This window comes from Bubalus kerabau, chromosome 9 (genome assembly GCF_029407905.1).
Source record: "Bubalus kerabau isolate K-KA32 ecotype Philippines breed swamp buffalo chromosome 9, PCC_UOA_SB_1v2, whole genome shotgun sequence".
Lineage (NCBI taxonomy): Eukaryota > Metazoa > Chordata > Mammalia > Artiodactyla > Bovidae > Bubalus > Bubalus kerabau.
Genome location: NC_073632.1, coordinates 61,448,826 through 61,473,012, shown reverse-complemented (window position 1 = coordinate 61,473,012; position 24,187 = coordinate 61,448,826). Strand labels below are relative to the sequence as shown.

General features: G+C 39.1%; 1 long non-coding RNA gene across 1 annotated transcript in view; it reads left to right on the top strand.

The window, feature by feature from the left end:
- The first annotated feature begins 6,866 nt into the window (after nt 1–6,866).
- Nucleotides 6,867–24,187, top strand: part of LOC129619933 (uncharacterized) — a 31,643-nt gene continuing 14,322 nt past the window's right edge. The window contains exon 1 of the long non-coding RNA XR_008698293.1: nt 6,867–6,972. This is a non-coding gene — a long non-coding RNA (uncharacterized LOC129619933). The remainder of the gene's footprint in view (nt 6,973–24,187) is intronic.

Genomic DNA, 24,187 nt, shown 5'->3' with positions numbered 1-24,187 from the left:
CTGTGTATATCTGGAGACTAACACTAGCCACAAAAGAGTGCCCAGACATTGGGAAAGTTCCATCCTGAAGATGCCTGAAAAGATGAGCAGAACAGCAAGGACAGCTGTGGTTCCTAGAATAGAGGCTCTTCAGAGAACCAAGCAGGCCATGCAGACAACAGCTACTCAGAAGACCATCAGCAGGTTGCCACATTCCTGCCTCTGGGACAGAACTTCAATCTCCAAGGATATAGGAAATAGAAAAAGCAAGATGAGATGAGTATTGAAAATCAAATAAGGCATTAAACTTCTAGAAGTGTGATTCAAAGTAGAGACTGAGTCTCAGCATTAAGGCAGAAGGGCAGTGTTGTTGTTGTTATTGTTGTTGTTCAGTCACTAAGTTGTGGCCTACTCTTTGTGATCCCATGGACTGCACACCAGGCTCCTCCATCCTCCACTGTCTCCTGCAGTTTTCACAAACTCATACATTGTATCAGTGATGCTATCTAACCATCTCATCCTCTGCTAGCCCCTTCTCCTTTTGCCTTTGATCTTTCCCAGCATCGGAGTCTTTTCCAATGAATTGGCTCTTTGCATCAGGTGACCAAAGTATTGAGCTTCAGCATCAGTCCTTCCAGTGAATATTCAGGGTTCATTTCTTTTAGGATTGACTTGTTTTATCTCCTTGCAGACCAAGGGACTCCTAGAATTAGAACAGTGGAAAGCAGATACAGATGAGAGAAAATTTCAAAGAGAGCTTGGCATAAATTGAAATTCACTCAGGGTTAGTTTATTAAAAAATAAATGGTACTTGCTTTTAGACATTTTATGTTTGAAGGAATAGCAACAACAACAACAAAAATCATGTGGAATTAGCCAAAAGGCAGTTGACCTGGAAATTAGTTTAAGGTGAGCAATCTAACTGGAAAAAAACATTTGTAGTTATTAGCACAGAGATGATACAATGTCTGTCTTTGCCCCCTCCCAAGATCTGTCCGTTTTTGCTCTTCTCTGCATCTTCTGATGCTACGAAACTGATATCTGTAGATTGTTCACCCAGTCTTACTTACCAGTTGGCTTCAAATTAAGTTTAACCCAAGGAGGCAGAGACAGGGAATAACAGGGGTGGCAGAAGCAGGAAGTGGTTGAGGAATTTCTTTCTTGCTTCCTCTTTGCTTCCAAGTCTGGCTTCTGGTAGTAACTACTGCTGCTGCTGCTAAGTCACATCAGTCATGTCCGACTCTGTGTGACCCCATAGACAGCAGCCCACCAGGCTCCCGTTCATGGAATTCTCCAGGCAAGAACACTGGAGTGGGTTGCCATTTCCTTCTCCAGTGCATGAAAGTGAAAAGTGAAAGTGAAGTCACTCAGTCGTGTCCAACTCTTCACCACCCCATGGACTATAGCCTACCAGGCTCCTCTGTCCATTTGATTTCCCAGGCAAGAGTACTAGAGTGGGTTGCCATTGCCTTCTCGGGTAGTAACTGCATTACTCTCTGATTGTAACTCCCACTTAGCAGTTACTACCTGCTAGGTTTCTGGCCTCACTAGGCTCTGTGCAATGCTTAGAGAGCATCACCAGCTCAATGGACATAAATCTGAGCAAACTCCAGGAGATAGCAGAGGATAGAGAAGGCTAGTGTGCTGCAGTCCATGGGGCCACAAAGAGCTGGACATGACTTAGTGACAGAACAATGACAACAGCAAGGCTCTTATACATTAGATCACCCCCTTTTCCTTTGGCCCTTGAGGTGGAGATAATTTCCCAGCACAATTATTCTCTGAGTACTGTACCATCTTTTTTTTTTTTTTTTTCTTTTTAGCCTTTAAACCTACAAACACCTCCATAATCCTTTTATTAAATAATCTGGAGGTAAATTAAGTTTTCTAACAATTTCATGACTAAATCAAATGATGGGAAAAATTTGGTGGGGGTGTGTGAAAAGGTGTTTATATAAAGAAAAGATTCCTCTTTGATATAGAGGAACTAGAAAGTATTGAACATTGACAACTGGTATCTTGGAGACAAGGACAAAGACTGGTGAGAAGTCTCATAAAAATGACATGTCACCACATCACACAAATGATGGGAAAAGGGGATGAGGAAGGTTTCAGTAAATGGTGTGAAATGCTGCAAAGAGGCTGTGGAGAGTAAGAATAAGGGCAAGGGCATTCACTTATTGAGGAGGCATCCAGTGACCTTTAAGAGAAAAGAGTAAAAACAACAGAATGCATATTTGCAGGGGGTGTGAAGAGGAGTAGTGAAGAAACTGAAACAGTAAATACACCCCATATTTGTGGGTGCTTTGGCGATAAGGAAATTCAAAGCAAATGATAATTCTAGTACAAGATAGGTGAAGGTTTGTTTCTTCATTTTCAAAATGAAAAAGAATTGTTTGAAGGCAGAGAAACAAAGGGAGAAACTGAAGAGGGGTGGGGTGGGATTTAGCTCTGAGAAGAAAACAGGGACAAATGTAAGCAGGCTACTCATCAATTTCTTTTTAATGCAGGGTAACGCTTTCCTCTAAAGAAAAAGGTATAGAAATAATATCACGTATAAATATTTTATATTCTGTTTTGAAATAAGCTCTTGCATAAACTTGTTGTGAATAGTGATGGACCCCTCCCATAGGATTAGGCCTCATCAGTGATGTTAACCCAATTCTGGGGCATCTTGAAGCAGGAGCTATGCATAGACCAGTGGTATCTGGATATTTAATTCTGAACTCAAATTATTAAAAAGGAAAATGTGGGCATATACCCCAACATAAAATATTTGAAATTATTTGCATTAATATTTGCATTAAGTCCTATAATATACTAATTCTGAGGTGTGGTTTATAAATCAGCTCATTTTCCTACTTGATTGATTGGCATATACTGTATACCTGGAAAAGACACTCTATAAAAACATATAGATCCAAATTAATAAAGTGTTTCACTGGCTGCTTCTACTAAACCACAAACAGTACAGTTCAGTTCAGTCACTCAGTCGTATCCGACTCTTTGCAACCCCATGGACTGAAGCACACCAGGCCTCTCTGTCCATCAACAACTCCCGGCCTCCCTGTCCATCAACAACTCCCGGAAATTACTCAAACTCATGTCCATTGAGTCAGTGATGCCATCCAACCATCTTATCCTCTGTCGTCCCCTTCTCCTCCCACCTTCAATCATTCTCAGCATCAGGGTCTTTTCAAATGAGTCAGTTCCTCGCATCAGGTGGCCATATATTGGAGTTTCAGCTTCAGCTTCAGTCCTTCCAATGAATACTCAGGACTGATTTCCTTTAGGATGGACTGGTTGGATCTCCTTGCCATCCAAGGGACTCTCAAGAGTCTTCTCCAACATCACAGTTCAAAAGCATCAATTCTTTGGCGCTTAGCTTTCTTTTTTTTTTTTTTTTAATTTTTTTTTATTTTATTTTATTTTTTAACTTCACAATATTGTATTGGTTTTGCCATATATTGAAATGAATCTGCCACAGGTATACATGTGTTCCCCATCCTGAACCCTCCTCCCTCCTCCCTCCTCCCTCCCCATACCATCCCTCTGGGTTGTCCCAGTGCACCAGCCCCAAGCATCCAGCTTTCTTTACAATCCAACTCTCACATCCATACATGACCACTGGAAAAACCCAAAGCTTTGACTAGACGGACCTTTGTTGGCAAAGTAATGTCTCTGATTTTTAATATACTGTCTAGGTTGGTCATAGCTTTTCTTCCAATGAGCAATCATCTTTTAATATCATGGCTGTAGTCACCATCTGCAGTAATTTTGGAGTCCAAAAAAATAAAGTCTGTCATTGTTTCCACTGTTTTCCCATCTATTTGCCATGAAGTGATGGGACCAGATGCCATGATCTTACTTTTCTGAATGTTAAGTTTTAAGCCAACTTTTAACTCTCCTCTTTTACTTTCATCAAGAGGCTCTTCAGTTCTTCTTCTCTTTCTGCCATAAGGGTACTGTATATCTGTACCCTCATCTGTATATCTGAGGTTATTGATATTTCTCCCAGCAATCTTGATTCCAGCTCGTGCTTCATCCAATCACTAAACCACAATACCTTTTTTCTATCTTGTCCATCAGAAAGGAAGACTATGAAATTGAGCAGGTAAATTTTACCTTTCCTGATATCAGTCACATATTACAAAACAACAAACATAATATTCTATTTTAAACACATAGAGATAAAACCTCTAAAAGCTCTTCCTTTGGGAGATTTTAAAGAGATAGAAACTTCTGTTTTGAGATATGCAGACTTTAGAGTTTATAGGTGATGTGCTTGCAACTGTTTTTGTCAACAAAGCTACATAACAATGTTAACATTTCCAAGTAGCTATTATTAAAATTCTCTTTTGACAAAAGGCTCTTTGAAAAAGGATTCATTTTCTCAGTCTTTGTTTAAATGTCACCTTTAACTTGAAGAGATAGATTATGTGTTTATTTCTTTAAAAAAAAAATATCTTCCACATAGTGGAATGCCTCCTTGTCCCTGAAAAGTTCAGCAAATTTGGAATGTTTGTATTTTTTAAGAGAAAAATTATATCTTTTTTAAAACTTGTCAACTCTTTTAAGCACTTGCCATGAGACAGCCAGACAATTCCTGGGTTAAAAAAGATTCATGGTCACTCTTACTGTGTTTAATAAAAAATACAAACTGTTCTACCACTCAAAATTCTTGTTTTTACAAAGCCAACTATACTAATAACATTGAAAATGATACTTCTATACAAGTAATGAAAGAATGAATTTAAGTTGTGAAGAGGACTCTCTAACCATAACCAAGTGAACTGAAGTGAAGTGGCTCATTTGTGTCTGACTCTTTGCCACCCTATGGACTGTAGCCTACCAGGTTTCTCCATCCATGGAATTTTCCAGGCAAGAATACTGAAGTGCATTACCATTTCTTTTTCCACGCGGGATCTTCCCAACTCAGGAATTAAACTGGGGTCTCCTGTATTGCCGGCAGACACTTCACCATCTGAGCCACCAGGGAAGCCCAACCATAACTAAGAACCCTGTTAATAATTTCAAACAAATCAGCAATTTTATCAATAGTTATATGCAAATATTTTGTCATGAAACAAGTTTGCAGTTAGTTTTGTTTTTGTTTTTTTACATTAAAAAATTAATTTATTTTAATTGGATGATAATTTGTTTACAGTATTCTGGTTTTTGCCATACAATGACATGAATCACCCATGGGTGCTCATGTGTCTCCCCATCTTGAACCCCCCCCCCACCTCCCTCCCCACCCCATCCGTCTGGGTTGACCCAGAGTGCTGTCAGTTTTTTAAAAATCTAGTTATTTATGCTGAGAACATATTCTTATTTATGTACCCACAAAAAGAAATATAATCCAGCAATTATCATGAAGACTGAATGTTAGAAAACTCTCTGCATTTATCCATCTATATATTAAACTTTCTGAACTACATGAAATATATTTAGCACAGTTTATTTTATCTTTTTCAGTTCAGTTCTGTTGCTCAGTCATGTCCAACTCTTTGTGACCCATGGACTGCAGCATACCAGGCCTCCCTGTCGATCACCAATTCCCAAGTTTACTCAAAGTCATGTCCATTGAGTCCGTGATGCAATCCAAACACATCATCCTCTGTCGTCCCCTTCTCCTCCCACCTTCAATCTTTCCCAGCATCAGGATCTTTTCCAAGGAGTCAGTTCTTTGCATCAGGTGGGCATATATTGGAGTTTCCACTTCAACATCAGTCCTCCCAACAAATATTCAGGACTGATTTCCTTTAGGATGGACTGGTTGGATCTCCTTGCAGTCCAAGGGACTCTCAAGAGTCTTCTCCAATACCACAGGTCAAAAGCATCAATTCTTTGGCTCTCAGCTTTCTTTATAGTCCAAGTCTTACATGCATACATGACTACTGGAAAAACCATAGCCTTGACTAGACTGACCTTTATTGGCAAAGTAACGTCTCTGCTTTATATTATGCTGTCTAGGTTTGTCATAACTTTTCTTCTAAGGAGTAAGCGTCTTTTAATCATGGCTGCAGTCACCATCTGCAGTGATTTTGGAGCCCCCCAAAATAAAGTCTGGCACTGTTTCCACTGTTTCTCCATCTATTTGCTATGAAGTTGTGGAACCAGATGCCATGATCTTAGTTTTCTGAATGTTGAGTTTTAAGCCAAATTTTTCACTCTCCTCTTTCACTTTCATCAAGAGGCTCTTTAGTTCTTCTTTGCTTTCTGCCATAAGGGTGGTGTCATCTGCATATCTGAGGTTATTGATATCTCTCCCAGCAATCTTGATCCAGCTTGTGTTTCATACAGCCCAGCGTTTCTCATGATGTACTCTGCATATAAGTTAAATAAGCAGGGTGACAATATACAGCCTTGACGTATTCCTTTTCCTATTTGGAACCAGTCTGTTGTTCCATGTCCATTTCTAACTGTTACTTCCTGACCTACAAACAGATTTCTCAAGAGGCAGGTCAGATGGTCTGGTATTCTCATCTCTTTCAGAATTATCTACAGTTTGTGGTGATCCACACAGTCAGAGGCTTTGGCATAGTCAATAAAGCAGAAATAGATGTTTTTTTGGAACTCCCTTGCTTTCTCTATGATTCAGCGGATGTTGGCTATTTGATCTCTGCTTCCTCTGCCTTTTCTAAAACCAGCTTGAACATCTGGAATTTCACAGTTCACATATTGTTGAAGCCTGGCTTGGAGAATTTTGAGCATTACTTTACTAGCGTGTGAGATGAGTGAAATTGTGTGGCAGCTTGAACATTCTTTGGCATTGCCTTTCTTTGGGATTGGAATGAAAACTGACCTTTTTCAGTCCTGTGGCCACTGCTGAGTTTTCCAAATTTACTGACATATTGAGTGCAGCACTTTCATATCATCTTTCAGGATTTGAAATAGCTCCACTGGAATTCCATCACCTCCACTAGCTTTATTCATAATGATGCTTCCTAAGGCCCACTTGACTTCACATTCCAGGATATCTGGCTCTAGGTGAGTGATCACACCATCATGATTATCTGGGTCATGAAGATCTTTTCTGTATAGTTCTTCTGTGTATTGTTGCCACCTCTTCTTAATATCTTCTGCTTCTGTTAGGTCCATATCATTTCTGTACTTTGTTGTGCTCATCTTTGCATGAAATATTCCCTTAGTTTCTCTAATTTTCTGGAAGAGATCTCTAGTCTTTCCCATTCTATTGTTTTCCTCTATTTCTTTGCACTGATCACTGAGGACAGCTTTCTTATCTCTCCTTGCTATTCTTTGGAACTCTGCATTCAAATGGGTGTATCTTTCCTTTTCTCCTTTGCTTTTCTGTTTTCTTCTTTTCACAGCCATTTGTAAGGCCTCCTCAGACAGCCAGTTTGGTTTTTTCATTTCTTTTTCTTGGGGACAGTCTTGATCCCTGTCTCCTGTACATGTCATGAACCTCCATCCATAGTTCTTCAGGCACTCTGTCTATCAGATCTAGTCCCTTAAATCTATTTCTGACTTTCACTGAATAATTGTAAGGGATTTTATTTAGATCCTACCTAAATTATCTAGTTGTTTTCCCTACTTCCTTCAATTTAAGTCTGAATTTGACTATAAGTGTTCATGGTCTGAGCCACAGTCAGTTCCCAGTTTTGTTTTTGCTGACTGTATAGAGCTTCTGCATCTTTGGCTGCAAAGAATATAATCAATCTGATTTCAGTGTTGGCCATCTGGTGATGTCCATATGCAGAGTTTTCTCTTGTGTTGTTGGAAGAGGGTGTTTGCTATGACCAGTACGTTCTCTTGGCAAAACTCTATTAGTTTTTGCCTTGCTTCATCTGTACTCCAAAGCCAAGTTTGCCTGTTACTCCAGGTGTTTCTTGACTTCCTACTTTTGCATTCCAGTACCCTATGACGAAAGACCTTTTTTTTTGGGTGTTAGTTCTAGAAGGTCTTGTAGTCTTCATAGAACCATTCCACTTCAGCTCCTTCAGCATTACTGGTCGGAGCATAGACTTCGATTACTGTTATATTGAATGTTTTGCATGGAAATGAACAGAGATCATTCTGTCGTTTTTGAAATTGCATCCAAGTAATGCATTTCAGACTCTTTTGTTCGCTATGATGGCTACTCCATTTCTTCTAAGGGATTCTTGGCCACAGTAGTAGATATAATGGTCATCTGAGTTAAATTCACCCATTCCAGTCCATTTTAGTTCGCTGATTCCTAGAATGTCAACACTCACTCTTGCCATCTCCTGTTTGACCACTTCTAATTTGCCTTGATTCATGGACCTGACATTCCAGGTTCCTGTGCAATATTACTCTATACAGAATCGGATCTTGCTTCTATCACCAGTCCCATTCACAACTGAGTGTTGTTTTTGCTTTGGCTCCCTCTCTTCATTCTTTCTGGCGTTATTCTCCACTGGTCTCCAGTAGCATATTGGGCACCTACAGACCTGGGGAGTTCATCTTTTAGTGTTCTATCTTTTTTGCTTTTTCATACTGTTCATGGGGTTCTCAAGGCAAGAATATTGAAGTGGTTTGCCATTCCCTTCTCCAGTGGACCACAATTTGTCGGAACGCTCCACCATGACCCATCCCTCTTGGGTGGCTCTACACAGCATGGCCCATAGTTTCATTGAGTTTGAAATTAAGTTTATGAAGTTTCATTAAGTTTATCTTTTACTAAACTTTATTTTAAGCAGTGTTTCCCATGCATGTTCCAGTGGAATTTTCTGACAAATAATGTGGTTTAGTTTGTCCCATATTAATTCCTACATAACATTTCAACTATTTTTTTAACCAGGGCAAGAATAAACATTTCCCTAACAGTACACAGCATTTTTTTTCACTATTAAGAAACCTTAAAATTGCCATCCAAACATTTATTACATTTGATTAAATTTTATACGGTTTCCCAGGTGGTACAGTCATAAAGAATCCCCCTGCCAAGCAGGAGCTGCAGCAGATATGGTTTTGATCCCTGGATTGTGAAGATCCCTTGGAGGAGAAATGGCAACCCGCTCCAGTACTCTTGTCTGGAAAGTTCCATGTACAGAGGAGCCTGTCAGGCTACAGTCCATGGGGTCACAAGGAGTCAGACATGACTGAGGATATCAGTCAGTTAGTTCAGTTGCTCAGTCGTGTCCGACTCTTTGTGACCTCATGGACTGCAGCATCACAGGCTTCTCTGTCCATGACCAACTCCTGGAGCTTACTCAAACTCATGTACATAGATGTTATCCAACCATCTCATCCTCTGTGGTCCCCTTCTCCTCCCACCTTCAATCTTTCCCAGCATCAGAGTCTTTTCCAAGGAGTCAGTTCTTCACATCAGGTGGCCAAGTTATCAGAGTTTCAGCTTCAGCATAAGTCCTTCCAATGAATATTCACAGCTGATTTCCTTTAGGATAGACTGGTTGTATCTCCTTGCAGTCCAAGGGAATCTCAAGAGTCTTCTCCAACACCACAGCCCAAAAGCATCAATTCTTTGGTGCCTAGCTTTCTTTATAGTCCAGCTTTGACATCCATACATGACTACTGGAAAAACAATAGCTTTGACTAGACAGAACTTTGTTGGCAAAGTATTGTCTCTGCTTTTTAATATGCTGTCTAGGTTGGTCATAGCTTTTCTTCCAAGGAGCAAGAATCTTCTAATTTCATGGGTGTGGTCACCATCTGCAGTGATTTTGGAGCCCCCCAAAAGAGTCTGTCACTGTTTCCATTGTTTCCCCATGTATTTGCCATGAAATTATGAAGAACTAAAGAGCCTCTTGATGAAAGTGAAAGAGGAGAGTGAAAAAGTTGGCTTAAAGCTCAACTTTCATAAAACTAAGATCATGGCATCTGATCCCATCACTTCATGGCAAACAGATGGGGAAATAGTGGAAACAGTGGCTGACTTTATTTTTCCAGGCTCCAAATCACTGCAGATGGTGCTTGCAGCCATGAAATTAAAAAAACACTTACTCCTTGGAAGGAAAGTTATGACCAACCTAGACAGCATATTAATAAACAGAGACATTACTTTGCCAACAAAGGTCCATCTAGTCAAGGTTATGGTTTTTCCACTAGTCATGTATGGTGTAAGAGTTGGACTATAAAGAAAGCTGAGCACAGAAGAATTGATGCTTTTGAATTGTGGTGTTGGAGAAGACTCTTGAGAGTCCCTTGGACTGCAGGGAGATACAGCCAGTCCATCCTAAAGGAGATCAGTCCTGGATGTTCATTGGAAGGACTGATGCTGAAGTGATACTCCAATACTTTGGCCACCTGATGCGAAGAGCTGACATATTGGAAAAGACCCTGATGTTGGGAAAGATTGAGGGCAGGAGGAGAAGGGGACAACAGAGGATGAGATGGTTGGATGGCATCACTGGCTCGATGGACATGGGTTTGGGTGGACTCTGGGGGTTGGTGATGGACAGGGAGGCCTGGCATGCTGTGGTTCATGGGGTTGCAAAGAGTTGAACACAACTGAGTGACTGAGCTGAACTGAACTGAACTATGGGACCGGATGCCATGATCTTAGTTTTCTGAGTGTTGAGTTTTAAGCCAGTTTTTTTCACTCTCCTCTTTTACTTTCCTCAAGAGGCTCTTTAGTTCTGCTTTGCTTTCTGCCATAAGGGTGGTGTCATCTGCATATCTGAAGTTTTGATTTTTCTCCCAGAAATCTTGATTCCAGCTCGTGTGCTTCATCCAGCCCAACATTTCACATGATGTAGTCTGCATACAAGTTAAATGAGCAGGGTAACAATATACAGCCTTGATGTACTTTCCCAATTTGGAACCAGTCTGTTGTTCCATGTCCAGTTCTAACTGTTGCTTCTTGACCTTCATACAGATTTCTAAGAAGGCAGATCAGGTGGTCTGGTATTCCCATCTCTTTGAGAATTTTCCACAGTTTGTTGTGATCCACACAGTCAAAGACTTTGAAATAGTCAATAAAGCAGAAGTAGAAGTTTTTTCTGAAACTCTCTTGCTTTCTCGATTATCCAACGTATGTTGGCAATTTGATCTCTGGTTCCTTTGCCTTTTCTAAATCCAACTTGAACATCTGGAAGTTCAGGGTTCACGTACTGTTGAAGCTTGGCTTAGAGAATTTTGAGCATAACTTTGCTAGCGTGTGAGATGAGATGAGACTGAGTCTGTAAACACACACAAATTTTATAAAGTACTGGATCATGTGGTCCTAAACATTATTGAAAAATGATCACATTATTCTAAATGATTATTTTTTCAATATCCTGCTGTTCATGATGGCTTTATACCATGGTTAGCTAATAACTCAGGGCTAAATAAACAGGACAAAATTCATCCTTAATGATACACTGAATGTATAAATTTCAAATGGTCTCTGATAATTCCAATTATTTTTTATCAACATCTCAAATATTGTTATGGCGTTATTGTTTTTAGCTCAAAGTGTGGTTGAAGAGGAGTCAGTGTTAGAAGTCTAAGCTCCACCATTTCTGATTTATTTGCACCTGCATTATTAGTAATATATTCAAACTCTGATTTCTTTGCAGGTATATTTTTTATACCATTTGTTCAATTTGAGAGGCTTAGTTTCATCAAAAGTAATTAATATGAACTACAAATCCACCTAATCAGGCACAAATAAACTCCAAAAATCACAATATAATGAAATCAAAAGGATGCACAGAGGACTTGTGTTAACACCTTTAAGATACCTAATCCTCTCTCAGGATAGCTCATGAGGGCTGAGATATGACACACATGCCTGCTGTGAGTGCCAGCAGCAATCTTTAAATATTAGCAAATCCTAACAAATAAGCTCAGTTAGTCCATATTGAAAAGCACAGGTGTAGATGACCCCTTGAGTTCTGTCTCCTCACAGTGGCCGCATCTATAAAGATGTTCAGAAGGTTCATTGACAGCCAAAAATTCACTCTGAGTCAAAGCCTTTAAAAGACTCTTCTAATCACTGGTACTTTTGAATTAGTCACTAAATGATATATTAAGCCAAAATTATGTATGCACATGAACATAAATCCTGTTTAAATGTACTTTAAACAGAAGATGCACATTATATTTTTATTGTTAATAAAAGATGTATTACATACAAGGGAGCTCTAAATTTGGGGCAAATGATATCAGAATCATATAAATTAGTAAGAAAATTTATTTCAAATCAAACACCTACTTTTAATATATTTTCCTCCCCTTTTCTTTAACATTAGGAAACATCTTAAATGATTGAATGACATAGCTGGCCATTTCTTTTGTTCTTTACTCAAAAGTAACAGACCCTATCTAGAATATAACTGACAGCCATCTTAAATATGATTTTTTACCTTTCTGTAACTCTATCATGGTACTTGACAAAAGAGTTCATTTTTTACACTTATTGGCTTAAAAACACAAAGCTTTCTTCTGCAGACCTAACAGAAACTATATGTCGTTTGCTATTTCAATTATATCATGAAGATATTTCTAAAACCTAATCAAATTCACATCCATCTCCTGGTAAATTGATATGTATAAAACAGAAAAGGCAGTATTACAAAGGTTCTTATTTGAATTCTACGGAAAAGTCTATCACCTGTAGAAAACCTGGCAGTGTAATTAGTCTAATTGTGCCTAAAATAAAGCTTCATACTCAGATAAAGTGCTGGCTTCCAGATTGGCACAGGTGTTTCTGCTACCTTTAGATTCAGTCAGTTAGGAGTTCTTTCACTTTTAAATTCACTTGTTGAAAACCAAAAGCCTAATTTTTCATTCATTCAATTACACCATCCTATTGTCACTTTATGAGAGCAGCATAAATAAAACAATTTACTCCACACATTTTAGTCTTACATTTTAGCAAAGATATCCAGTCACCTTACAACATTACACTTCTACCCAATTAGATTAAATTCATAGGGATCAATCAGTAGAGCATGTTCTCGTGTTTCTTGCTCTTGTGCCCCTGTAGCCAAATAGCCTTTAGAAGGCTGAAGACAGACCAAACTTAAATTCAAATTTTTGCAAAGCCTGAGGAAGTTGGCACTTTAGATCCTAGACAGTTAGAAGCCAATGAGTGCCCTTGCTAAGATACCCTCCCTCAGTACTAGACAAGGGAAAATTTCCCAACAACTTCTCCATATGATCTCTGAGAAAGAAAAATTAAGTTACAGCATAAGAAGCTGTATCTGCCTTTGATAAAGTATAACAAATAAAATATTAATAGTGCCATAACCCAGAATTTTGGCAGTAAAAGATTATTTTCAGTAAAGTATGCATTCCTAGCTTTTGGTTGAGAAGTTCTGAAACAAAGAACAATTCATATATAGTCTATTCTCAAAGTGATTTGGATCAGGAACCTCTTAGTGTTTATAAAAGTTGCTATATAGTCATTTAAATTTATTTACAAAGTTACACATGACATTTTTAGGTGACTTTTCACAGAAGCTTTTTGAAAAAAATATTCATATAAAAGCATTGGCATATTGTAAAAAGTGCAGCTAGGGCCATGGCTGCAACACATTTCTTCTGGCTGGGACAGGTAACACCCATAAGAGAAGCAAGCAGATACACAGTAGAGTGAGTGGGTAATGAAATGAAGTGAAACGAGCCCCATTTACAGAGCTTGGTACTATTCAGCTCCAGCTGACTGCTGGCTGAGGCTTCTCATAAGAGTCTTCTGATTTTTCAAAAGAAACCAAAAATCTAGTTAGGGCAGTTGGAAGAAGTCCAAGGTAATAATTGAAATGAACTATGATGGTAAGTTCAACTACCTAGTGAAGATGAGGGTGATGGAAAGTGACCAGATCTTGGCATATATTGAAGAACAAGCTAACAGATCCCAATTCATGCAGGATTTGTACATACAATTTGAAATGCAATGTAAAGATGCTGACCATCTCTTATAAAACTCAATCTCTCTAGTCCTGCTAAACAAACAAACCAAACAAAGGAAAAAAAACCCACCATGTTTGCTTCAATTAAGGGAAAAAATAAAAACACTTAATGTCTTCCATAACCTGGCCCCAAATCTCTCTCTCATCACTTATTATGTGTCTTTCCCCCAACTTCCCCTCCATTTTAGCAAATGACAACTGTCTCCTGAAAACACTGTGTATAATTTTTATAAAGGGTTTCTTGACCAGACTCAGTTTTTCTTCTGTGTAGAATGTCTTCTACTTAGGACACTTATAGTACAATAACCCAGAATTTTGACAGTTAAAAGTCAGATTATTTTCAGTAAAGTATGCATTCCTAGCTTTTGGCTGAGAAGTTTTTGACAAAGAACAGTAGTGGGACTTACTATGTTCCACTATACTCTTAAGTTTCAGTCAGTTCAGTCACTCAGTCGTGTCCAGCTCTTTGCGACCCCATGGACTACAGCAAGCCAGGCCTCCCTTGTCCATAACCAACTCCCGGAGCTTACTCAAACTCAAGTCCATTGAGTCGGTGATGCCATCCAACCATCTCATCCTCTGTCATCCCCTTCTCCTCCTGCCCTCAATCTTTCCCAGCATTAGGGTCTTTTCAAATGAGTCAGCTCTTCACGTCAGGTGGTCAAAGTATTGGAGTATCAGCTTTAGCATCAGTTCTTCCAATGAATATTCAGGACTGATTTCCTTTAGGATGGACTGGTTGGATCTCCTTGCAGTCCAAGGGACTCTCAAGAGTCTTCTCCAATACCACAGGTCAAAAGCATCAATTCTTTGGCTCTCAGCTTTCTTTATAGTCCAAGTCTTACATGCATACATGACTACTGGAAAAACCATAGCCTTGACTAGACGGACCTTTGTTGGCAAAGTAATGTCTCTGCTTTTGAATATACTGTCTAGGTTGGTCATAACTTTCCTTCCAAGGAGCAAGCATCTTTTAGTTTCATGGTTACAGTCACCAACTGCAGTGATTTTGGAGCCCAAGAATATAAAGTCTGTCATTGTTTCCACTGTTTCCCCATCTATTTGCCATGAAGTGATGGGATCAGATGCCATGATCTTAGTTTTCTGAATGTTGAGCTTTAAGCCAAATTATTCATTCTCCTCTTTCACTTTCATCAAGAGGCTCTTTAGTTTTTCTTTGCTTTCTGCCATAAAGGTGGTGTCATCTGCATATCTGAGGTTATTAATATCTCTCCTGGCAATCTTGATTCTAGCTTATGATTCATCTAGCCCATCGTTTCTCATGATGTACTCTGCATATAAGTTAAATAAGCAAGGTGACAATATACAGCCTTGACGTATTCCTTTTCCTATTTGGAACCAGTCTGTTGTTCCATGTCCAGTTCTAACTGTTGCTTCCTGACCTGCATACAGATTTTTCAGGAGACAAGTCAGGTGGTCTGATATTCCCAAACTCTCAAGTTTTTGAGGACTTTATTAGCATCCCAAGCAATGTCTTCCCATTTGCTCAAGTTTACAATGTGTTTTAGTTAAACAAATAGGATTCAATAATGAAGGAACCTTGCATCTATTCCAAGTTCTTCTTCTTTGGAAAGAAAATGTCTAAAACTTGCAGCAACGTATTTCTTACATTTTCTTATATCTCTAACTTAAAGACCCACATCCTATATGAATAAGAAAACAAAATTACTATAATGAAAGCAGATGTGGGAAGAACTCTGTAGCCATGCATACAGAATAGTGCAATTTTTCAGGGACTAGTGACCTCTGAGAAAAGCAGACAGCCAGAGACACAGGCAATAGGAAGATAAACCTCCAATTGAGCAGAGATGCATCTGTGAATATGTTCTGGATCTTGGAATATGAAATAAGAAGGGTGCATTGAATAAACCTATTCTCTGTCAATCCGAGAAAAAGATTTAACCACTGCTCTTGAACAGGAGCAAGACCAAGGATGACTTATTCACTCTATATTCTAACAATCTGAACTTTAAAACATCTTTAATGGGGAAAAGAGAGTAGTCATGGAACATAAAGGAAAAAATATTGCATAGTAATGGGAAAAAATACAGCATTTGGAGACTCAAACAACATATGTCTGAAAAAGATCTACTGGATGATTTGGAAGAAAAGTTAAGGAAATTATTCAGTGTGTGTATGTGTGTAGTGTGTGTGTATGTATGTGTGTGTGTATGTGTATAGCTCATAGTTTTATGTCTAAATTTTTTAACCTAGTTTATCATGAATAACAAAGTTTTTAAATATTCTTGGGAAAATTTTTACTCACTATATAAGATGGTATGAATGAATTTGCCATTCACTTTGTTTAAACATTTTGCTATTTCAGCTTTTCACTGTGCATATATGTTTGTAGTATATATGTTTGTAGAACATCTTATTATTTTTTTTTTACTGTTTGGAATATTAATTTATATAGAATTACTGAGTCAAAGGAGAAAATTATTTAATAAATATTGATGGAACAAAGCAAACATTTTTTAAAAAGCAATTTAACATATATTGCATATGGAATATAGAATAGAGATAGAAGAAAACAAATAAACAGGGAAAGAAAAAGAAAGGAAGGAAGGAAGGAGGGTGGAAAGGAGAAAAGAAGGAAAATAGAAGGAGAAAAGGAAAAGGAAGAAGAAAGAGAAGGAGGAAAAGAAAATTCCAAGGTTTGTCTCACAGGGAAAGAATAAACCTGACACTTCATCCTTTAATGAAACTATAAAAATAGCAGCACCTCTAAAACAAGGCAAGGTGAAGCCACATCAAGCAGAGATCAACAAGAAATAGTACTATTCCAGACCAGGAGACAAGGCAAAGACAGGAATTCACTGCTATCTTGAGGACACATTCTTCTACACAGACACCATCATGGGATGAGGAGACATTTGGAGGGGTCAGAAATTCCTGAAAAAGATTTAAAGTTTATATTGACCTGAAAAGAACCGTTTAAGATGATACAGGCTAACTTAATTTGAATAAGCTGGCTTAACCTCTTTTTCTACTCATAGAAGGAGTGGAGCTTTAAAGAAGAAATCAGCTTAAAAAATAAGGAAAGCTACATTTCAGTACCCATGTATTTCTAATGGGTAAAATGATGTGCACTATAGTCAGCTTTTTATTTTTTTCCATTATTTTTAAAGCATAGTTGACAAAAATTGCATATAGTTGTATGACTTGATATTTTGATAAATGTATACATTGTGAAATCACCTTCATGGTTCATAGCCTTATAGCGAAGGAGCTTACATAACTCAGTAAAGCTATGGGCCATGCTGTGCGGTGTCACCCAAGATGGACAGGTCATAGTGAAGAGTTCTGATAAAATGTGGTCCACTAGAGGAGGGAATGATCTCAGTTCATTTCCAAGGCAAATCATTCAACATCACAGTAATCCAAGTCTATCTCCCAACCACTCATGCCAAAGAAGCTGAAGTTGAATGGTTCTGTGAAGACCTATAAGATCTTCTTGAGCTAACCTCCCGCCACCAAAAAAAGAGTCCTTTTCATCATAAGGGATTGGAATGCAAAAATAGGAAGTCAAGAGATACCTGGAGTCATGGGAAATTTGGCCTTGGAGTACAAAATGAAGCAGGGCAAGGCTAACAGAGTTTTGTCAAAAGAATACACTGGTCATAGCAAACACCCTCTTCCAAGAACACAAGAGAAGACTCTACACATGGACATCACCAGATGGTCAATATCGAAATCAGATTGATAATATTCTTTGCAGCCAAAGAAGGAGAAGCTGTATACATTCAGCAAAAACAAGAACTGAAGCTGACTGTAGCTCAGATCATCAGCTCCTTATTGTAAAATTCAGGCTCAAATTGAAGAAAGTAGGGAAAACCACTAGGCCATTAAGTTATGACCTAAATCAAATCCATTATAATTATACAGTGGAGGTGACAAATAGATTCAAGAAATTAGAACTGGTAGACAGAGTGCCTGAAGAACTATGAACAGAGATTCTTGATGTTGTACAGGAGGCAGTGACAAAAATCATCTCAAAGAAAAAGAAATGCAAGAAGAGTGGTTGTCTGAGGAGGCTTTACAAGTAGCTGAGGAAAGATGAAAAGTGAAACGCCCCAAGGAGGAAGGGAAAGATATATCCAAGTGAATGTAGAGTTCCAGAGAATAACAAAGAGAAACAGAAAGGCTTTCCTAAGTGAACAATGCAAAGAAATAGAGGAAAACAAAAGAATGGGAAAGACTAGAGATCTCTTCAAGAAAATTGGAGATATCAAGGGAACATTTCATGCAAGAATGAGCACTATAAAGGACAGAAATGGTAAGGATCTAACAGAAGCAGAAGAGATTAAGAAGAGATGGCAAGAATACACAAAACTATAGAAAAAAAAAAACATCTTGATGACCCAGGGCACTCATGTAGAGCCAGACATCCTGGAGTGTGAAGTCAAGTGGGGCTTAGGAAGCATTTCTAGGAACAAAGCTAGTAGTGATAATGCAATTCCAGCTGAGTTATTTAAAAACCTTAAAAGATGATGCTGCACTCAATATGTCAGCAAATTTGGAAAACTCAACAGTAGCTATAGGACTGGATAAGGTCAGTTTTCATTCCAACCTTAGATATGCAGATGATACCACTCTAATGGCAGAAAGTGAAGAGGAACTAAAGAGCCTCTTATGAGGGTGAAAAAAAGAGGAGAGTGAAAAGGCTGATTTAAAACTCAAATTTCAAAAAACTAAGATCATGGCATCTGGTCCCACCACTTCATGGCTAATAGATGAGGAAACAATGACAGATTTTACCTTCTTGGGCTCCAAAATCACTGTGGATGGTGATTGCAGCCATGAAATTAAAAGATGCTTGCTCCTTGGAAGAAAAGCTATGACAAATCTAGAGAGTATATTAAAAAGCAGAGACATCACTTTGCCTACAGTGGTCCATATAGTCAAAGCTATGGTTTTTCCAGTAGTCATGTATGAATGTCAGAGGTGGACTATGAAGAAGACTGAGCACCAAAAAATTGATGAATTTGAATTGTGATGCTGGGAAAAAACACTTAAAGTCCCTTGGACAACAAGGAGATCAAATCAGTCCATCCTAAAGGAAATCAAATGGGAAGGACTGCTGTTGAAGCTGAAACTCCAATATTTTGGCCACCTGACTCAAAGAGGAGATTCATTGGAAAAGACCCTGAAGCTGGGAAAGACTGAATGCAAAAGGAGAAGAGGGTGGCAGAATATGATGGTTAGATAGCATCACTGACTCAATGGACTTGAATTTGAGCAAACTCTGGGAAATAGTGAAGGACAAGAAAGCCTGGCATGCTGCAGTCCATAAGGTTGCAAAGAGTCCAATTTGACTTAGTGACTGAACAACAACAATATACTGTGAAAAAATCACCTACAGTTAACTTTTTAAACATTTCAATATATATGGTTCCTAAGAAAATGCTAATAAAATACTAACCAAACTGCTAGCAAAATGATTGAAAAGAAGAAAAAACATGCGGACAGTATCAAATGCTGACAGGTTGTGGTAGTAAAAAGTACTCTTATTCTGCTGGTGACAGTCTAATTTAGTAAGATAACTGGGGAAAACTTCTTATCAGTATCTTCTAAAACTTGACATATATAATCCTCACAAATCAGCAATTCTATTCCTGTATATAGATCCAACAGAAATGTTTACCAAAGAACATGTATAAAAGTGTTCAGAGTTGTGCTACTTGCAAATGTAAAAAGAAAGGAATATCAATATCAATCTACAAAAATATGGAAAGATTGAAGTGTATATATATATATATTTAAACATTCCATCCTCAGAATTCCATCACCTCCTCCCTCACTCAAAATTCCCTCACACCTTCCCTCACTCAGAATTCCCTCTGATCTGTAGTCTCTCAGAATTTCTTCTCACTCTTCTTTTAAAATTTCCTGTTCACCCTTCTTATCTCAGAATTCCCTCACTCTCCTTCTTTCAGAATGCCCTCACACCCTCTGTCACTCAAAATTGCCTCTGAAACCTTTCTTCTCTCAGAATTCCCTCTCATTCTTCTTCTTCTTTTTTTTTTTTTAATTCCCTGCTCACTCTCCTTCTCTCAGAATTCTTTAACACCCTCTCTCACTCAGATTCCCTTTTTACTCTATACCTCAATCATAGTACCATCACAGATTCCCTCACTCAGAATTCCTTCTCACCTTTCTTCTCTCAGAATTCCCTCTCACTCTTCTTATCTCACTATTTCCTCTCACTCTCCCCTCAGAATTCCTTCTCATCCTCCTCCTGTCAAAATTCCCTCTTACCTTTCTTCTTTCAAAATTCCCTCTCACTCTCCTTCTCTTACAATATCCTCATATCTTCTCTCACTCAAAATTCCCTCTTACCTCTCTGCTCTCAGAATTGCCTCTCATCTTTCTTCTTTCATAATTCCCTCACTCTCTCCTTATCTCAGAATTCCCTCACATTCTCCCTTCTCTCAGAAATCCCTCATACCCTCCCTCACTCAGATTCACTCCTACCCTACTTCAGTCAGAATACCATCACATACTCCCTCACTCAGAATTCCCTCACATTCTTTTACTCAGAATTCCCTCTCACACTTTCTCTCAGAATTTCCTCACTCCCCTTTTCTCAGAAAGGCCTCTCACCTTCCTTCTCTCACAGTTCCCTCACAATCACCCTCACTCAGAATTCCCTCTCACCTTTCTTCTTTCCAAATTTCCTCACTCTCTTTCTCTTAGAATACCCTCTCACTTTTCCTCTCTCAATTTCCTCACACCTTTCTTCTCTCTCTCAGTTTCCTCACACTTTCCTTCTCTCAGAATTCCCTCACAGCCTCCCTCTCTCAGATTTTCCTCTCACTCTCCTTCTCTCACAATTCCCTCTTGCTCTCCTTCTTTAAGAAATCCCTCACTTGTCTCTCTGAGTTTCCTCACACCCTTCTTCTCTCAGAATTTACTCTCTTCCTCTCAGAATTCTTTGTCACCTATCTTCACTCAGAATTACCTCACACAGTCCTTCTCTCAGACACTCAGAATTCCCTCTCACCTTTCTCCTCTCTGAAATCCCTTTCATTCTCCTCTCAGAATTCCCTCACAACCCCCCTCACTCAAAATTCCCCCTCACTCTCCTCTTACAATTTCTCACTCTCATTCTCTCAGAATTTCATCTCACTTTCCTTTCTTCACAAATCTCTTAACTTTCTTCTCAGAATTTCCTCTCCTCTTGTTTTAAAATTTCCTATCACTCCTTCTCTCAGAATTCCCTCTCAATTCCCTCTCACTGTCATTCTCAGAATTTCCTCCCACTCTCCTTCTCTCACAATTCCCTCTTAAGATCCTTTACTCAGAATTCCCTCCCTCCTCCACTCCCTCAATCAGAATACCACCACACACTCCCTCACTCAGAATTCCCTCACTCTTTCCTTGACTCAGTATTACATCTGACCTTTCTTCTCTCAGAATTCCTTCTCACTCTCATACTCTCAGAATTTCCTCCTGCTCTTCTTTTTTTTATTTTTTTAAATATAAATTTATTTATTTTAATTGGAGGTTAATTACTTTACAATATTGTATTGGTTTTGCCATACATCAACATGAATCTCTTTTTTCAATTCCCTTTCATTCTCCTTTTCTCAGAGTTTACTCACTGTCTTTCAGAATTCCCTTATAAACACTCACTCAAAATTCCCTTACCTTTCTTTTTTTTTAATTTAAATTTATTTATTTTAATTGGAGGCTAATTACTTTACAATATTGTATTGGTTTTGCCATACATCAACATGAATCTGCCATGGGTGTACATGTGTTCCCCATCCTGAACCCCCCTCCCACCTCCCTCCCCCTACCATCCCTCTGGGTCATCCCAGTGCACCAGCCCCAAGCATCCATATCCTGCATCGAACCTTACCTTTCTGCTCTCAAAATTCCCTCTCATCTTTCTTCTTTCACAATTCCCTCATACTCTCCTCTCACAATTCCTTCACACTCTCCTCTAAGAATTTCCTCCCACCCTCCTTCATTCAGATTCCCTCTTACCTACCTCATTCAGAATGCCATCACATAGTCTCTCCTGCAGAATCCCTTACCTTTCTTCTCTTAGAATTGCCTTTCACCCTCCTGCTCTCAGAATTCCCTCATCTTTCTTCTTTCAGAATTTCATCTCACTCTCCTTCTCTTAGAATTTCCTATCATTCTCTTTCCCTCAGAATTCCCTCACACTCCTCGCACAATTCTCTAACACCCTTCCTCATTCAGATTTCCTCCTACCCTACCTCATTCAGAATAACATCACACACTTCCTTGCTAGAATTCCCTCACATTCTTTTCTTAGAGTCCTTTACCCACTCTCTCACTCAGAAATCCCTCTCACATTTCTTCTCCTGGAATCCCCTATCACTCTCCTCTCAGAATTCTCTCTCACTCACCTTCACTCAAAATTCCCTCTCATTTTCATCTTTCAGAATTCCCTCTCACTCTCCTTCACTTAAAATTCCTCACCTTTCTTCTTTTAGAATTCCCTCTCATTCTCCTTCTCTCAGAATTCCCTCACATCCTCTCTCACTCAAACTCTCTCTCACTTTTCTTCTCTCAGAATTCCTTCTCACCTTTCTTCTTTCAGAACTCCCTCACACTATCTCGCTCAGATTCCCTCTTACCCTACTGTGCTGCTATGCTTAGCACCCTTCCTCTCTCAGAATTCACCCTCATTCTCCTCCTTTCAGAATTCCTTGTCACCTTCCTTCACTCAGAATTCCCTCACATTCTGCTTCTCTCAGAAATCCCTTATCCCTCCCTTGCTCAGCATTCCCTCTCATAGTTGCTCTCAAAATTCCCTCTCACTCGCCTTCTTTCACAATTCCCTCACCCTTCTTTCAGTATTCCCTCTTACTCTCCTGTTACAATTCCCCTATTCTCCTTCTCTCAGAATTCCTTCTAACTTTCCCTCTCAGAGTTTTCTCATACATCCTTTTCTGAGAATTTCCTTTCACCTATCCCTTCTCTCGTAATTCCTTCATACCCTCCATCACTATGAATTACCTCACACCCTCCCTCATTATTTCACTCTCAGGTTCCTTCTCTCAAAATTCTCTCTCATGTTTTTTCTCTTAGAATTTCCTCACACCCTTTCTCTCTCATAATTCCTTCTCACCTCTTTTCTCAGAATTCCCTCACTCTTCTCTCAGAATTCCCTTTCAGTTTCCTTTTCTCAGAATTCCCTCTTATTGCTCTTCACTCAGAATTCTCTCTCACCCTCTTTCTCTCAGAATTTTGTCTCATTCTCCTCTCAGAATTTCTTTTTACCTTTCCTCTCTCAGAGTTTTGTCACACCTTCCTTCTCTCAGAATTCCCTCTCAGTCTCCACTCAGAATTTCCTCACACTCTCCCTTATTCAGAATTTCCTCTTTTCCTTCCTTCTCTCAGTATTCATTCTCACTCTCATTTTCTCAGAATTCCCTCTCATCTTCCTTCTCTCACTCTTCCCACACATTCTCCCTTACTCAGAATTCCCCAACACCTTTCTTCTCTCTAAATTCTACTCTCCTCAATCCCTCTCACTCTCCTTCTCTCACAATTCCCTCACAGCCTCTCTCACTCAGAATTCCCTCTCACCTTCTTTCTGAATTCCCTCCCTCACCTTCCTTCTCTCAGAATTCCTTCTCATTTTCTTTCTCTCACACTCTCTCTCCACCTCACTATTCTCTGCTCCCTCCTTTTCTCAGAATTTCCTCACCCTCCTTCTCTCAGAAATCCCTGACACCCTCCTTCACTTGGGCTTCCCTGGTTGATCAGAGGTAAGGAATCTGCCTGCATTTAATGCAGGGGATTCAGGTTTGATCCCTGGAGAGGGGAGATGCCCTGAAGAAGGAAATGGTGACCCATTCCAGTATTCTTGCCTGGGAAATCCCTTAGACAGAGGAGCCTGGAAACAAAAAAATGTGGCACATAACTTAGGGACTTTACAACAACAACAATTCCTTTACTTAGAATTCCTTTTCACTTTCCTTCTTTCAGAATTCCCTCTCATTTTCCTTCTCTTATATTTCTCTCACACCCTCTGTCACTGAGTATTCCCTCACGCCCTCCTTTCCTGAGAATATCTTCACTTGCCTTCTCTCAGAATTCCCCTTTTCTCTCAGAATTCCCTCACACTGTCCTCTCATAGTTATCTCTCACTCTTCTCTCAGAATTCCCTTACACTCTCCCTCAGTTAGATTTCCCTCTCATTCTCCCTCTAGCAGTATTCCCTCTTACTCCCCGTCTCTCAGAATTAACTCTCACCTTTATTTTCTTAGAATTCCCTCACTTTCCCTCTCTGAGTTTCCTAGCAGCTTCCTTCTCTCAGAATTCCCTCACATCTTCCCTTTCTCAGAGTTGCCTCTCAC